General features: G+C 39.2%; 1 long non-coding RNA gene and 1 pseudogene across 1 annotated transcript in view; both read right to left on the bottom strand.

Moving 5' to 3' along the window:
* The window catches only part of LOC135679642 (alpha-N-acetylglucosaminidase-like), an 86,610-nt pseudogene that overhangs the window by 40,744 nt on the left and 28,534 nt on the right, over positions 1-17,332 (bottom strand).
* LOC135678705 (uncharacterized) overlaps positions 1-17,332 on the bottom strand; it is a 54,485-nt gene that overhangs the window by 36,145 nt on the left and 1,008 nt on the right. Inside the window, exon 2 of the long non-coding RNA XR_010515055.1 lies at positions 17,271-17,301. This is a non-coding gene — a long non-coding RNA (uncharacterized LOC135678705). The remainder of the gene's footprint in view (positions 1-17,270; positions 17,302-17,332) is intronic.

Here is a 17,332-nt window from a genome sequence, read left to right as displayed (position 1 = left end):
CATCCTTGAGTGTTGAGTTTTTTATTTCAGTTCTATAATCTCGTTTATAATCCTTAGGGTGGTGAACTTTCTATATCCCTTTGTGATTTTAACTTGGTGGTGAGCTATTTTTCGATCTTATTTAAGTTTTATCGTGAGTTCGTTCCTTTTCTATCCAAAACACTCATTCTAGCAAATACAACTGTACTGCGACTTTTCTTCGAGAGTTCGTTCCTCATCTACAGTGACTTTTCTAATCAAAATACTCATTCAAGCAAATATAGCTCTACTATCGGTTTTCTATCAAAATCTATTCTGCTTTATCCCCCTATTCTGCATCACCCCCGGTATCAGTTTGGTATCAGAGCTAAAGGTTAGAGATAATGCAAGGCGGAATGGAAAAGATATAGTTGGTGAAGGTGGTTGCCATGAAGATGATGTTGAGTCATTGAGGCTGTAGCTACGAAGATTGTTGCGTAGTCTACAAGAAAAAAAAGAAATAATCGAAGAACTTCAAAGTAAACACAACCAGCATGAAAATGATGTCCATGAATTTACTTCTGATGATAATACACCTCCTCATCCAAGGGAGTCGAGAAGATTCCGTGCAAGACATGGTGTCCAAAACGAGTGGCAGAACAAATACAACCCAAGATTGGATATTCCAGAGTTTGAAGGTAAAATATAATGAAGATGAGGAAGAGGTTACTTGGCAAGGTGTGCTTGGTGATCATCAACAACGGCTACTTTGAGAATGTGCTATCTTTGGAGAAGGTGTAGAAGCTAAAGTTGGACACAATCCCTCATCCACATCCGTACCAATTATGTTGGTTGCAAAAAGGAAATGATATCAAGGTAAATAAAAGATGTTTAGTTTAATTTTCTATTGGCAAGTATTATAAAGACGAAGTATGGTGTGATGTTGCTCCAATCGACGCTTGTTATTTGCTGTTGAGAAGGCCTTGGCATTATGAAAGAAGGGTGTTGTATGACGGCTACAAACATACAAGCCAATCACGTGAGTGATGGCACGTGTGACTTGACACGCAGTCTTTTTGCTTATTATATTTTTTCATTATCACTTTATATTATATATATATATATATAGATGCCAGATCTATTCTCCTATATGTCCGTAAACTATTTGAGGAACAAGGAAGGACTCAGCGATATGAGATATCCAAGAGCCTCTTCCACGCTAGGATGACTGAGGGGACACCGACCCCTTTCTTTGTATCATTGTCGCAGCCAACCTTCTCTGCATCATTGTCGCTACTTCCCGACCAGCGACGACTGCCACTAATTCCTCTTCTCCACCGCAGCCTCAACCCCCTTGCTCTGCATCATTGCCGCAGCCACCGATTGCCACCACTATAGCCTCAACCCCGGTCGCTTCAACGCCGCCTCCCTCTTGTTCTGCCTTCGCTGTTGTAGTTGCTAGTTGCCATCACCATAGCCTCAACACAACTGTTCAACGATCGCTTCCTTGGGTCACAACAATCGTAATCGTCGCCTTTCAGCCCCGGTGCTCTCATCTCCCGCAGCGACAGAAACACAAGGTTGCAACTCTTCCTCCTCGCAGTGACCGCAGCACTGCCCTTAGCGTTAGCTTCCTCGATAGATTCACATCTATATTGCTGATGCCCTTGACCAGACATTAGAAACAAGAACTAGAGATTATCGATTTGCAGTCTTACGCAATGGCTATCGATACCTCAGTAAAAACACAAATGGAAGCGTTGGAAACTAGAATTTAGAATCGGCTACAAGAAACCCTTCACGATTTCAAAAAGAGCTTATTGGATCACTTTAGTGGGTTTCGACAAGATGGGAGCTCAAGTTCTACTTTGAACAGATTTGGAGATATAGAAAAACGGCCCCAAGATTGTGACACACACTACCCACGCATTAAAGTAGAATTTCCATGATGGGAAGATAGGGATCCGACTAGTTGGATCTCTAGGGCGAAATTTTTTTTTCGTTTTCATAGGACCCCAGAAGAATCCAAGGTAAAAATTGCCTCAATCTAGTTGGATGGAGATGCAATCCAGTGGTACGATTGGTATGAAACTTGTCACAAAGTTCCTTTGTGGGAGCAGTTCAAAAGAGGACTTCTTGTTCGCTTTGGCCCATCGGAATATGAGAATGTTGATGGGCAACTCACCAAAATTCATCAAACTTCTACAGTGTTGGAATATCAGAGCAGATTTAAAAGATTGTCAAATCAAGCTAGAGATTAGTCAGAACAACAACTTTTGGGTACATTTATTGAAGGGCTTAATCCAGAGATTCGGTGTGAAGTTAAGACTGGTCAACTCCACACCATGATAGCTGCGATTTCATTTGCATGCCTACATGAGGAAAAAATCAGCATGGAATAACGTCGAAACAGATGTGTCAATAAACAGGTGATCAGCAAGCAGCCCACCCTATCTACTCCTAGTCAAAATCCTATCACTCCCAAACTAACCCGAGAAGAACTCAAAGAAAGATCAGCGAAGGGTTTGTGCTGCCATTGCAATAAAAAGTGGAGTAAGGAGCACCGATGCAAATAGGGAAAAGTTCTGATGATTGAGCCGATCGAGGAGGAACCGAAAGTAGAAGAGTTGGACTCCGATCATGAAGTGTGGAAACTAATGAATATATTGAAGCCATCACACATATAGTGCATACATTGGCTGGCTACGCTAACCCACAAATTATGAAAATCGGAGGAACTTTGAAGCATCAGCATGTCACTATTTTGATTGATACGGGTAGCATTAATAATTTTATGGACAGAAAAGTTGCAGCCCAATTAGCTTACTGTTAGGATCGAGAGCACTAAGAGGGGGGGGGGGGTGAATTAGTGCAGCGGAAATCTTACAGCAATTTAAAAGCTAAAGCTGCGTTCGTCCGATAAAAAATGATTTCGATATAAAAGCAGAATCACAGTGCAGTTTGCGTCTAAGCGCAGTTTTGCATCTAAGCGCAGTTTGCGTCTAAGCGCAGTTTGCGTCTAAGCGCAGTTTGCGTCTAAACGTAGTTTTACGTCTTAAACGCAGTTTTACGTTCAAACGCAGTTTTACGTCAAAACGCAGTTTTACGTCTAAACGCAGTTTTACGTCTAAACGCAGTTTTGCGTCTAAACGCAGTTTTACGTCTAAACGTAGTTTTACGTCTAAACGCAGTTTTACGTCTAAACGCAGTTTTGCGTCTAAACGCAGTTTTACGTCTAAACGTAACTTTACGTCTAAATGTAGTTTTGCGTCTAAAAGCAGTTTTGAACCTTAAAAAGCGTTTTACGTAGAAAGCAATTTGCAGTTATAAATGGAATCCGAATGTAAGCGTAAACTGCAGTGTGAAGATCGTACGAAAACACGATTTACGTTTGAATGCAGATTCTGAAAGATCAGAGCTTGGAAACTCGTTCGTAAAGGCGCAGAGGGCAGTAGCAATGTAGGAGGTTTGCAGTAATGATAAAGTGCTCAAGGTAAAAGCAAACTAGAGATTTAGAGTGGTTCGGTCAGTCTTGACCTACTCCACTTTTGGCTTCCTCCTCCGACGAGGTCACCGACGTCAACTAGCTGCCTTCCTTCAATGGGCGAAGGCTAACTGCCCTTTTACAGTTTCTCTCCTTTTGACACGCTTAGGAGACAACCTTTACAGATCCTTTCTCTCCTCTCTTTACAACTCAAGACTTAAGGAACAGAAGGAGGAGAACTTTAGGACTTTACACAAATTTGAGCTCTTAGAATCACTGAAAAGATCAAGAATTCGGTGTGGATCTGTATCCTTTCAGTGTTGAATGGGTAGGGTATTTATAAGCCCCAACCCAATTCAAATTTGGAGCTCAAAACGATCAAATCCCGGAATTCCGGGATCAGGCGGTTGCACCTCTTGACTGGAGAGGTGGCACCGCCTGGCAGAGCTCGAAGACTGAGCTCAGGCGATTGCACCTCTCTGCCAGAGCTCGAAGACTGAGCTCAGTGGTTGCATCGCCTGGCAGAGCTCGAAGTCTGAGCTTGGTGGTTGCATCACCTGGCAGAGCTCGAAGTCTGAGCTCGGTGGTTGCATCACCTGGCAGAGCTCGAAACTGAGCTCAGGCTGATGCACCTCTCTGCCAGAGGTGGTTGCACCTCTCTGCCAGAGCTCGAAGACCGAGCTTAGGCGATGCATCACCTGTCCAAAGAGGTTGCACCTCTCTGCCAGAGCTTGAAGACCGAGCTCGGTGGTTGCACCTCTTGGTAGAGCTCGAAACTTGAGCTCTGGCGGTGCTACCTCTTGACAGAGGAGGTTGCACCGCCCAGTCTCGCTTGGAGACTGAGCCCTGGGCGGTTGCACCTCTTGGCTGGGGCGGTTGCACCGCCCAGTCTCGCTGGAAGACATGGCCTGGGCGGTTGCACCGCCTGGCTGGGGCGGTTGCACCTCCTGGTGCAATCAGGGTCCGAATGGTTCGCTCCATTCGGCCCAATTTGAATCTTTTCAGGGGCCCAATTGCCCCAAGATTAAGCTAATGGGATCACCTCCCATTTTCAAGCTTAATCATCGTGCTAACTACGATTAACTCTAAGACAACTTCTGCAGCTTGCTCCGATGCGTCAATCGCTTCTTCCGGCGAGTTTCCGGCGAACTTCCGTCGATCATCCGATAAACCCTCGGTGATCCTTCTGCGGACATCCGGCATACTCCTGGACTTTGCGACGATCCACTTGGTGAGTTCCGACGAGCTTCGCTTGGCAAGCTTCGCTTGGCAAGCTTCTGGACTTCTCGGATCTGTTCTCGCTGAACCTCCGACGACCGTCCGAACTTCCGTCGAACTCTCGAACTCCCAATGTGATCATGATCTTGACTCCGGCGCAACACCTGCTGCTTGTCTTACTCTCATCGTAGTTAATCCTGCACACTTATCTCAACACATAGATTAGATAACAAATGACAATTGACTTCATCATCAAAATCCGAGATTCAACAATCTCCCCCTTTTTGATGATGACAATCAATTGATAGAGTTGTCCTTAACTCCCCCTATCTATATGCCTTAGTTGAGATAAGTCAACCTTGAATTCAAGACCTAAGAATTCAAGTGACGTATTGATAAGTTAGTTCAGTTAAACTTATCAATGCTCCCATCATGATGCCCATCATGATGTATCTCTTCAAGAATGATGTCAAGGCATGACATACATCATTAAGTTTGTATGATAGTGTTTGTAACTATTCATCATGTAATCATATAAAGCTACGAAGGACTTTTGACATGATGCACACATTTGAGATTTTCTAGCAAGTTTGCATTTTCTTCACAGTATAGAATATCAAATCAAGACATGATGCAAACTATAGCGCATGTTCACATATCTCTTGGTGATGCAAGGATGGCATAACTATAACATTGTTTATAGCATCACTCAAGTATTTGCAACTATGACATAGACATGATTATGGCAGTTCAGCTATGACATAGTGTTTATCAATTCATATGTTTCTCCCCCTTTGTCATCAACAAAAAGCATGATAGCATTATCAAGCACATAAAGGAAGTCATGACACATATAATTCTTTGAATATCTCTTTATTGTTTGTTGCTTGAAGGAGGAAAGTCATTTTTCAAAAAATTTTCATAAGAGTGTACAGGAATATCCCATTTTTAGCATACAAACCGAAAAATGAACTTCTTACATGCATTTGGTTAAAAATATTTGTCACATAATTTGCAACATATTATTTGATCAAGCGTTATCAAGGCATGTAATAGGAATAACATCCGAAAAATAATTTTAACTAGTTTAAGTATTCGGACACATCAACATTCCTAATTCTCTTCTTATGTAATCAAATTGTTCTTCACATAGGGGTTTTGTAAAGATATCAGCTAGTTGATGTTTGGTATCAATAAACTCTATGGTTACATCATGATTAGTGACATGATCTCGTATAAAGTGATGTCTAATATCAATGTGTTTTGTTCTTGAGTGTTGTATAGGATTTTTAGTTAAGCATATTGCACTCGTGTTATCACATTTAATGGGAATATCTTTAAGATTCACTTTGTAATCTTCTAAAGTGTTTTTCATCCATACAACTTGTGCACAGCATGCACTTGCTGCAATGTATTCAGCTTCGGTTGTTGATAGAGCAACCGAGTTTTGTTTCTTAGATGACCAGGATACAAGGGCATGTCCTAAAAATTGACATGATCCTGATGTGCTTTTTCTGTCTAGTCTACAGCCAGCGAAGTCCGCATCAGCATAAGCTGTTAATTCAAAATTTTCTGATTTTGGGTACCATAATCCTAGATTGGTAGTTCCATTAAGATATCTAAGTATTCTTTTGACTGCTTTGAGATGAGATATCTTAGGGTCTGATTGAAATCTAGCACAAAGTCCTACACTGAACATGATGTCTGGTCTGGTGGCAGTGAGGTAAAGTAAACTTCCTATCATACCCCTATAGGTTTTTTGATCGAAGCTTTCTCCATTCTCATCAATTTCCAACTTAGTGGAGGTGCTCATAGGAGTGTCAATGGCTTTTGAATTATTCATTTTGAACTTCTTTAGCAAACTCACAGCATATTTGGTTTGACTAATAAAGATGCCATTGCTTAGTTGTTTGATTTGTAGGCCTAAGAAGAATGTTAATTCTCCCATTAGACTCATTTCGAATTCACGACTCATAGTTTTCGCAAAGGATTCACAAAGAGATTCATTTGTAGAACCAAAGATAATATCATCAACATAAACTTGAACAATGAGAAAATTGTTTTTAAAGTTCTTGATGAATAATGTAGTATCAACCTTGCCTTTTATGAAATTATTTTCAATAAGAAAAGAACTAAGTCTCTCATACCAAGCCCTAGGAGCTTGTTTTAAACCATAGAGAGCTTTAGTTAATCTAAACACATGATTAGGGAGACTATTATTTTCAAATCCAGGAGGTTGTTCAACATAGACTTCTTCGGAAATAAAGCCATTAAGAAAGGCGCTTTTAACATCCATTTGAAACAACTTAAAATTATTACTGCTAGCGTAGGCAAGGAGCATCCTTATGGCTTCCAATCGTGCCACAGGAGCGAAGGTTTCTTCGTAATCGATACCTTCTTCTTGGTTGAAACCTTTGGCCACTAGTCTCGCCTTGTTTCTAACCACGATACCATTTTCATTTTGCTTGTTTCTGAAGACCCATTTAGTACCAATAACTAGATGATCATTTGGTCTAGGAACAAGCTTCCACACTTCATTTCTCTCAAATTGATTTAATTCATCTTGCATTGCGATAATCCATGAATCATCTTTCATGGCTTCATCAACGCATTTGGGTTCAATTTGGGAGAGAAAGGCGGCATTTGCACAAAAGGTTTTAAGAGAAGATCGTGTTTGAACTCCCTTTGATGTGTCTCCTAAGATTAGCTCCTTAGGATGAGCATCTATATACTTCCAATCCTTGGGTAAGGAAATCTGAGAAGTGGATGCATCCAAGTTGCTAGTTGGAGACGGGGTCTCGTTTAAATTTAAAGAGTCAAAATTAACATCATCGTCAAGATCATTTTTCGTGATTTCAGAAGTCTCATTGAAAACAACATGAATGGATTCTTCAATAATTAGAGTTCTTTTATTAAAGATACGAAAGGCTTTAGAAACTGTAGAATAACCAAGAAAGATTCCTTCATCGGATTTAGCATCAAATTTTCCTAAGTTGTCTTTTTCATTCAAGATAAAACACTTACACCCAAAGACTTTGAAATATGAAACGTTGGGTTTTTTATTGTTCCATAACTCATAGGGAGTTTTGGTTAGTAGAGGTCTCACTAGAACTCTATTTAAGATATAGCATGCAGTATTTACGGCTTCGGCCCAAAAATATTTGGGTAGGTTATGTTCATTCAACATGGTTCTTGCCATTTCTTGTAAATTTCGATTTTTTCTTTCTACAACTCCATTTTGTTGAGGGTTTCTAGGAGTAGAGAAATTATGGTTGTATCCATTGAGTTCACAAAATTCTTGGAAATCATGGTTTTGAAATTCACCACCATGATCACTTCTAATTGACGAAATCATAGAACCTTTCTCATTCTGAACGAGTTTGCAAAACTTGGTAAAAGATCTAAGGCATTCACTTTTCTGTTCTAAAAAGTAGGTCCATGTGAATCTGCTATAGTCATCTATGATGACGAAAGCGTATTTGCTACCTCCTAGGCTTGATGTGGAGATGGGTCCGAACAAGTCCATATGGATCAATTGTAAGGGCCTAGAGGTGCTTACTTGATTTTTAGATTTGAAGCTACTCTTAATTTGTTTACCTAATTGGCAGGCATCACATACATTATCTTTGATGAACTTGATATGAGGAATTCCTCTTACAAGTTCTTTGGATGATATTTGAGTGATTAGCTTCATGCTAGCATGACCTAATCTTCTGTGCCATATCCAAGCATTCTCATTTAAAGCAGAAAAACATGTTTCATTACATAAATCATCGATGTCAATAGTGTATACGTTATTTTGTTTTAATGCAATCATGGATATGTTTTTGTGAGGTTTTTCTATGACGCAAGCATTAGATTCAAATTTGATGATATATCCTTTATCACATAATTGACTAATGCTTAGAAGATTATGTTTTAGACCATCAACCAGCAAAACATCTTCAATAGAAAAGTTGGATTTGTTACCTATGGTTCCTTTGCCAATGATTTTACCCTTGTTGTTGTCTCCGAAGGTGACATATCCTTCGTTTATGCTAGAGAGCTTAGAGAATTGGGATGAATCTCCGGTCATATGCCTTGAGCATCCACTGTCAAGGTACCATCTCTTGCTCCTAGCTTGCGATGGTTTAGTTTTCTACAAGAAAGGATGATGTTTAGGTACCCATTTGCTTTTGGGTTCCTCACAAATAGATCTACATTTTTTATCATGTTGCATAGAATTTGTCATGGTTCCTTTAGGAACCCATATCAATTTGTTTGGACTCAATTTCCTGAATGGACAATAATGTGTCTTGTGACCAAACTTGCAACAAAAGTTGCATTTGCTTCTAACATGTAAGATGGGGCCTTTTACAAAGGTAGTTGGATTTCGGTGAGGACTCCTCACAAATCCAATCCCACTTCTTTTGGGAATGTGACCCTTGTTTGCAAGGATCATGTTTAATGACTTGCTACCAACCTCGAATTTCTTCAAGGTGTCCTTGAGTAGCAGGTTTTCTTTTTGCATAGTTTCTAGATCATGACATTTGATACAAGAATTTAAACTATCATGATGTTCGACTTTTAACTTATCAAACTCACAAGTAAGACTATCATGCATCTTTTTCAGCAATTTATATTTTCTACTTATACTCTTGCATTCGTCAAATAAGTCATTGAAGGCATTTAATAATTCATCGAAAGATAAATCAGCATCTAATAAATCCGTTACCTCTTCTCCGATGGCCATTAAGGCGTAATGAGCAACTTGCTCGGTGTTGGACTCCTCTTCTTCAGATGCGCTCGAGTCATCCCATGTTGCTTGAAGAGCCTTCTTCTTTGATGTTCTTCTTTTGACTTGGGGACAATCATTCTTGTAGTGTCCCGGCTTTTTACATTCGTAGCAGATCACTTGGTCCTTCTTGGGTTCAAGTTTATTTTTCACATCGTTTTTAAACTTGTTTCTTTTGAAGAATTTCTTAAACTTTCTTGTCAAAAGTGCCAAGTCATCATCACAGTCCTCATCACTTGAGTTTTCTCTCAAGTGGCATTCAGAAGTTTTAAGTGCCATATCCTTCCTGTTCTTTGGAAGGATGTCTTCTTGCTCTTCATGAGCTTTGCAAGTCATTTCGTAGGTCATTAATGACCCGATTAGTTCTTCAAGAGGGAAGTTGCGCAGATCTTTTGCCTCTTGAATGGCAGTGACTTTAGGATCCCAACTTTTAGGAAGGGATCTTAGTATTTTATTTACGAGTTCAAAATCCGAAAAACTTTTTCCGAGTCCTTTTAGACCGTTGACGACATCCGTGAAACGGGTAAACATGTCGCCAATGGTTTCACTCGGTTTCATTCGGAAAAGTTCAAAAGAATGCAGCAACAGATTGATTTTTGACTCTTTCACTCTACTTGTGCCCTCGTGGGTCACTTCAAGTGTGTGCCAAATATCAAATGCAGTTTCGCAAGTTGAAACACGATTAAACTCGTTTTTATCAAGTGCGCAAAATAAGGCATTCATAGCCTTTGCATTAAGAGCGAAAGCCTTCTTCTCCAAATCGTTCCAATCGATCATTGGAAGAGAAGATTTTGAAAATCCATTTTCAACAAGGTTCCACAGTTCAAAATCCATAGAAATAAGAAAGATCCTCATTCGGGTCTTCCAGTAGGTGTAGTCCGTTCCACTGAACATGGGTGGACGTGTAATAGAGTGCCCCTCTTGGTTTCCGGCGTAAGCCATCTCTCTTGGGTTTTAATCCTTTAGAGAGTTAACCTTGCTCTGATACCAATTGTTAGGATCGAGAGCACTAAGAGGGGGGGGGGGTGAATTAGTGCAGCGGAAATCTTACAGCAATTTAAAAGCTAAAGCTGCGTTTGTCCGATAAAAAATGATTTCGATATAAAAGCAGAATCACAGTGCAGTTTGCGTCTAAGCGCAGTTTTGCATCTAAGCGCAGTTTGCGTCTAAGCGCAGTTTGCGTCTAAACACAGTTTTACGTCTTAAACGCAGTTTTACGTTCAAACGCAGTTTTACGTCAAAACGCAGTTTTACGTCTAAACGCAGTTTTGCGTCTAAACGCAGTTTTGCGTCTAAACGCAGTTTTGCGTCTAAACACAGTTTTACGTCTAAACGCAATTTTACGTCTAAACGCAGTTTTGCGTCTAAACGCAGTTTTACGTCTAAACGTAATTTTACGTCTAAATGTAGTTTTGCGTCTAAAAGCAGTTTTGAACCTTAAAAAGCGTTTTACGTAGAAAGCAATTTGCAGTTATAAATGGAATCCGAATGTAAGCGTAAACTGCAGTGTGAAGATCGTACGAAAACACGATTTACGTTTGAATGCAGATTCTGAAAGATCAGAGCTTGGAAACTCGTTCGTAAAGGCGCAGAGGGCAGTAGCAATGTAGGAGGTTTGCAGTAATGATAAAGTGCTCAAGGTAAAAGCAAACTAGAGATTTAGAGTGGTTCGGTCAGTCTTGACCTACTCCACTTTTGGCTTCCTCCTCCGACGAGGTCACCGATGTCAACTAGCTGCCTTCCTTCAATGGGCGAAGGCTAACTGCCCTTTTACAGTTTCTCTCCTTTTGACACGCTTAGGAGACAACCTTTACAGATCCTTTCTCTCCTCTCTTTACAACTCAAGACTTAAGGAACAGAAGGAGGAGAACTTTAGGACTTTACACAAATTTGAGCTCTTAGAATCACTGAAAAGATCAAGAATTCGGTGTGGATCTGTATCCTTTCAGTGTTGAATGGGTAGGGTATTTATAGGCCCCAACCCAATTCAAATTTGGAGCTCAAAACGATCAAATCCCGGAATTCCGGGATCAGGCGGTTGCACCTCTTGACTGGAGAGGTGGCACCGCCTGGCAGAGCTCGAAGACTGAGCTCAGGCGATTGCACCTCTCTGCCAGAGCTCGAAGACTGAGCTCAGTGGTTGCATCGCCTGGCAGAGCTCGAAGTCTGAGCTTGGTGGTTGCATCACCTGGCAGAGCTCGAAGTCTGAGCTCGGTGGTTGCATCACCTGGCAGAGCTCGAAACTGAGCTCAGGCTGATGCACCTCTCTGCCAGAGGTGGTTGCACCTCTCTGCCAGAGGTGGTTGCACCTCTCTACCAGAGCTCGAAGACCGAGCTCAGGCGATGCATCACCTGTCCAAAGAGGTTGCACCTCTCTGCCAGAGCTTGAAGACCGAGCTCGGTGGTTGCACCTCTTGGCAGAGCTCGAAACTTGAGCTCTGGCGGTGCTACCTCTTGACAGAGGAGGTTGCACCGCCCAGTCTCGCTTGGAGACTGAGCCCTGGGCGGTTGCACCTCTTGGCTGGGGCGGTTGCACCGCCCAGTCTCGCTGGAAGACATGGCCTGGGCGGTTGCACTGCCTGGCTGGGGCGGTTGCACCTCCTGGTGCAATCAGGGTCCGAATGGTTCGCTCCATTCGGCCCAATTTGAATCTTTTCAGGGGCCCAATTTCCCCAAGATTAAGCTAATGGGATCACCTCCCATTTTCAAGCTTAATTATCGTGCTAACTACGATTAACTCTAAGACAACTTCTGCAACTTGCTCCGATGCGTCAATCGCTTCTTCCGACGAGTTTCCGGCGAACTTCCGTCGATCATCCGATAAACCCTCGGTGATCCTTCTGCGGACATCCGGCATACTCCTGGACTTTGCGACGATCCACTTGGCGAGTTCTGACGAGCTTCGCTTGGCAAGCTTCTGGACTTCTCGGATCTGTTCTCGCTGAACCTCCGACGACCGTCCGAACTTCCGTCGAACTCTCGAACTCCCAATGTGATCATGATCTTGACTCCGGCGCAACACGTGCTGCTTGTCTTACTCTTATCGTAGTTAATCCTGCACACTTATCTCAACACATAGATTAGATAACAAATGACAATTGACTTCATCATCAAAATCCGAGATTCAACACTTACCACATCGAACGTTGTGCCAAATTTGATATCAAGGTCGCTGATGGACGGATTTTAACTTATGATAGCAAGTGCTCAAAGATAAAACTGACTTTGTAGGGCCAAGAATTGCTTGTGGATTTCTTTTTACTACCCATAGAAAACTATAAAGTGGTGCTTGGAATTGAGTAGCTATCAACCTTGGGTGATGTTTCTTGGAACTTTTCTAAACTAATTATGAAGTTTTTTATTAATGGAAAGCAAGTTATCCTTAAGGGAAGATGGTAAAAGATGGTTAATTAAGGAGTAATTAGGTTTTTTAATGTTGTGATTAGTAGATTTAATAATGATTTCATTGTAATTTAACCAATATTGGGTCAATTTTATGTATTTAATCCAATATTAAGATGATTAACATATTTATAATGGCAAGGTGAGATTCATTACAAATAATCACAGCTTGTTATTTTAAATTCGATGGAAATTAGGGCTAATCGTAGCTTGTTAATTTAATAAATTTTTATAAGAACATAACACCAAAGGAATAAGTATATGATAATGCTTAGGATCATGCCTACTGTTTGGACAACAACTGTCATCATTGGCGGTGCGAACATTGTGACTACACTGGTCGGGATAGAGGAATCACTCGATTGAAGCAACATTTGACCTATAGTTATCCCAATATTGTAAAATGCAAAAAGATTTCAACAAAGATCCGTTAATTATTTAAAAATAAGCTACAATAGGTAAGCAATGATACAATTCAAAAAAAAGCCAAGGAATAGGAAGAATACATACATGCTACGTAGGAACAGTTTTATGATGAATACGAGGGTCATAGCGATGATATCAATACGGATCTTGGCACCAGTACTCGTGCATCACTAGAGTATCAATACATGTACCATACATACCATCAAGGATTTTAATTTTGAATAATACCACCCGTACCGGGTGGTACGTACTGGTACGTAGACCAACCGTTACCAGCCAATATCGTCGATTGGGGTTGTTTCTGCTACCACCCTAAATCGGTCAATGACGATCGATTTCGACCGTCGCTGCCTGCTATCGAGTGGTATTAGCCGAGGTAGAAGAAAGAAGGGGGAGAAGAAAAGGGAGAACCTAGAGATCTGATGCCGCTCTCCCTCGATGAGATCCCGATCCATCGCCGCCCTCCCTCGTCGGACACCGTAGATGAGATGTCACCTCCTCCTCATTTAAGGTGATGAGGCATCGGCATCATCGGCAATAACTCCTCATCCGTGCGAGGAGAAAAAGCCTCAACGACATCGTGGGGAGAAGAAACCGAGCATCGTGGAGGCGACATTTATTCTCCCCACGTGGGCAGAAGAAACGAGGCGATGACGCGGCGACATCGCCTCGTCACCCTTTTTTTCACGGGGACAAGGAAACCTCGGTTTCTTCTACCCACACGAGCAAGAAATTACTTTTTATATATGTATGTATGTATATATATATATATATATACACACACACACATATATATATATATACACACACATATATATATATATATATATATATATATATATATATATATATATATATATCGAGCGGTATACCATAACATACCACTCATTATACCGTATTGTACCGTATCGAGCTGAGCTCGATACTCCGATACGGTACGAAATTATGAATCTTGCATACCATATAATACGTTAATATGCCTCGGTACGTACCATATCGACGCATGATCGATACACTAGTACAGATCGATACAACGAACATTGCTTGTACCATATCCCAACTAAGATGGTTTTTTCACATAAGTTACATATGATTTTACTTCTATTGTTTTCAAGTTTTATAGCATACTCTTCAAATATTTGATTGATTTCTAGGAGCATTTTTTTCCCTCTTAAAACTAGACATTTTGATAAAAGAACAATAAAAACTATAAAATAAGCATATGAAAGTAAGTACAATAAACAATTGTAATTGTTATTTCATGCAACAAATGAAAAGATAATGCATTACAATTGTAATTAATTATTCATGAAAATGACAAAAGGAGAATCTATAATAGAGCTACTAAGTTTAAATCAAATGATGACAAAGCACCGATAGCCTTTATATGTAAAATGATTGGTTACATAATGTATGCTCCTATGCTTCTTACTAAAATTTTCAAATATTGAAATATCGTACCGTACCGGAGTTTCGAAATTCACTCGGTACGGTACGACACTGTATACCGAGTGATATACCGTTCGATGTGTGCGTGTGTGTATATATATATAACAAAATAAAAATTCGATGATATTGCCTCTCTCTTCTCCCTAGGCGGGGCGACGTTGCCCCGCATTAGTTACATTAGAGGCGGGGCGACATTGCCTCTCTCTTCTCCCTAGTAACGGGCGATCCGTGTACCGGTCTGTTGATGAACCGGTACGTACCGATCGTACTGGGTGGAATTATTTGAAATTGAAGACCTTGAAATTTTCTATATCTATAAAAGATTGGTTACATAAATTTGATCACCCTAATGTCGGTTACAACTCATATCGCAAACAAGAACATCTTTGGTTACATAAAAATAACTCATCACATATATCAATGTGATTTATATTGATATATAAGTGAGTGTATGTATGTATAAGTATGTGTATACACATACATATATTAATGTGATTTATATTGACAGATATGTTATATGTATGTATATGTACATACATATATATATATATATACATATATATACATATATATATACATATACATATAAATATATATATACACATACACATATATATATATATACACATACACATATATATAAATACATATATACATATATATATATATATGTTTATGTACATATATATATATTTATGTACATATATATATATTTATGTACATATATATATATATATGTACATATATATATATATATGTACATATATATATATATATATATGTGTGTGTGTGTGTGTTTATGTATATGTATATATATGTAAATATATATGTATGTGCATACATATATACACACACACACACACATATATACATATTAATATGTATATATATACACACAAATATAAATATATATGTATATATATGTGTATATATATATATATATTTGTATATATATATGTATATATGTATATAGGTGTATACATGTATAAACATAACATACTGTACCGACCTGAACTCGATACTCTAGTACAGTACGAAATTACGAACCTTGCATATAATATATATATATATACACACACACATATATACGTATATTTATATGTATGTATGTATATATATATATTTATATATATATGTATATATGTATATGTGTAAATGTATTATATGTATCTATATACATATACACATATACATATATACATATACATATATACATATATATACATATATACATATACATATACATGTATATGTATATATGTATATATGTATATATATGTATATACGTATATACATATATATACATATATATATAAATATATATACATATATACACATACATGTATATGTATATGTATATATGAAAAAGAAAAGCCTAATTTCTTTTTGTAGAATCTGACTGTTTTAGGGATCCAGGAAAAAGATGCAACCTCATAACCCACGATATGTATATATGTATATATATGCATATACATATATATACAGAGATATATGTGTATATATATACATATACACATATAGATATATACATATACACACACATATATATATATATATAAGGTTTGTAACACCGAATGATACCGCCCGTACTGGGCGGTATGTACCGGTCCATCAACACAGCGGTACACGGACCATCCGCTACCAAGCGGTAGTGTCGATTAAGGCTATTATCATCCACGGTGACCAAGGGAGAAGAAAGAGGGAGTCGACGGTGACCGAGGGAGAAGAAAGAGGGAGAAGAAGAGGCAAAAGGGGAAGAAAGAAATAGGAAAAACAAGAAAAAAAAGGAGAATCTGAGATCAACGTCGCTATCCTCGTCTACGGTGACTTCTCATCCGCGCACGGGGAGAAGAGTATCGGCATCGCGAGGCAAAGCGAGGTGAAACCTTAGCGAAATTTTTTTTTTTCTACGACGTCACCTCGGCAACGTCGCAAAATTTTTTTTTTTTTTTTCTGCGACGCTGCCCAAGAGAGGCGACGTCGCAAAACTTTTTTTTATACTGCTCGGTATATAGTACCGTACAGTATATATATACTGTACGGTACCGAGCGATATATCGAAATATACTGCCCAAGAGAAGCGACGACGCTGCCCAAGAGAGGCGACGTCACAATATATATATATATATATATATATATATATACCGAGCGATATATCGAAATATACTGCTCGGTATATAGTACCATACCATATCGAGCAAATCTCGAAATTCTGGTACGATACGAAATTTCAATCCTTGTATATATATATATATATTTTTATTTATATTTATATATGAGAAGAATAACATCAAATTAAGTTACGAAGACAAAGAACACCTGGTAAAGAAAAGGACCACTTCTGCTGTTGAAGAGCTAACACTAAGTTCTCCGGTAGGAATATTTGTGCTATGTTATATTTTCTTTGTTAGTAAGGCTTGATTATGAGAATTGTATTAGCAGTATCTGCATTACCCATGGATATGCTCAGTCCTTGGAATTAACATAAGAGCTTGCATATATAAGAAATTACTAGCAGCATGAATAAAGGTTTCTCAGAAGATGGAAAGAGAAATGTACCAATTGTATATGTGACTTCTCCTGCCATATTCTGCAGAATAAGTGAACATTGTTTCAAATCT

This window comes from Musa acuminata, chromosome BXJ1-1 (assembly GCF_036884655.1).
Source record: "Musa acuminata AAA Group cultivar baxijiao chromosome BXJ1-1, Cavendish_Baxijiao_AAA, whole genome shotgun sequence".
Lineage (NCBI taxonomy): Eukaryota > Viridiplantae > Streptophyta > Magnoliopsida > Zingiberales > Musaceae > Musa > Musa acuminata.
This window is presented reverse-complemented; position numbering and strand designations above follow the sequence as displayed.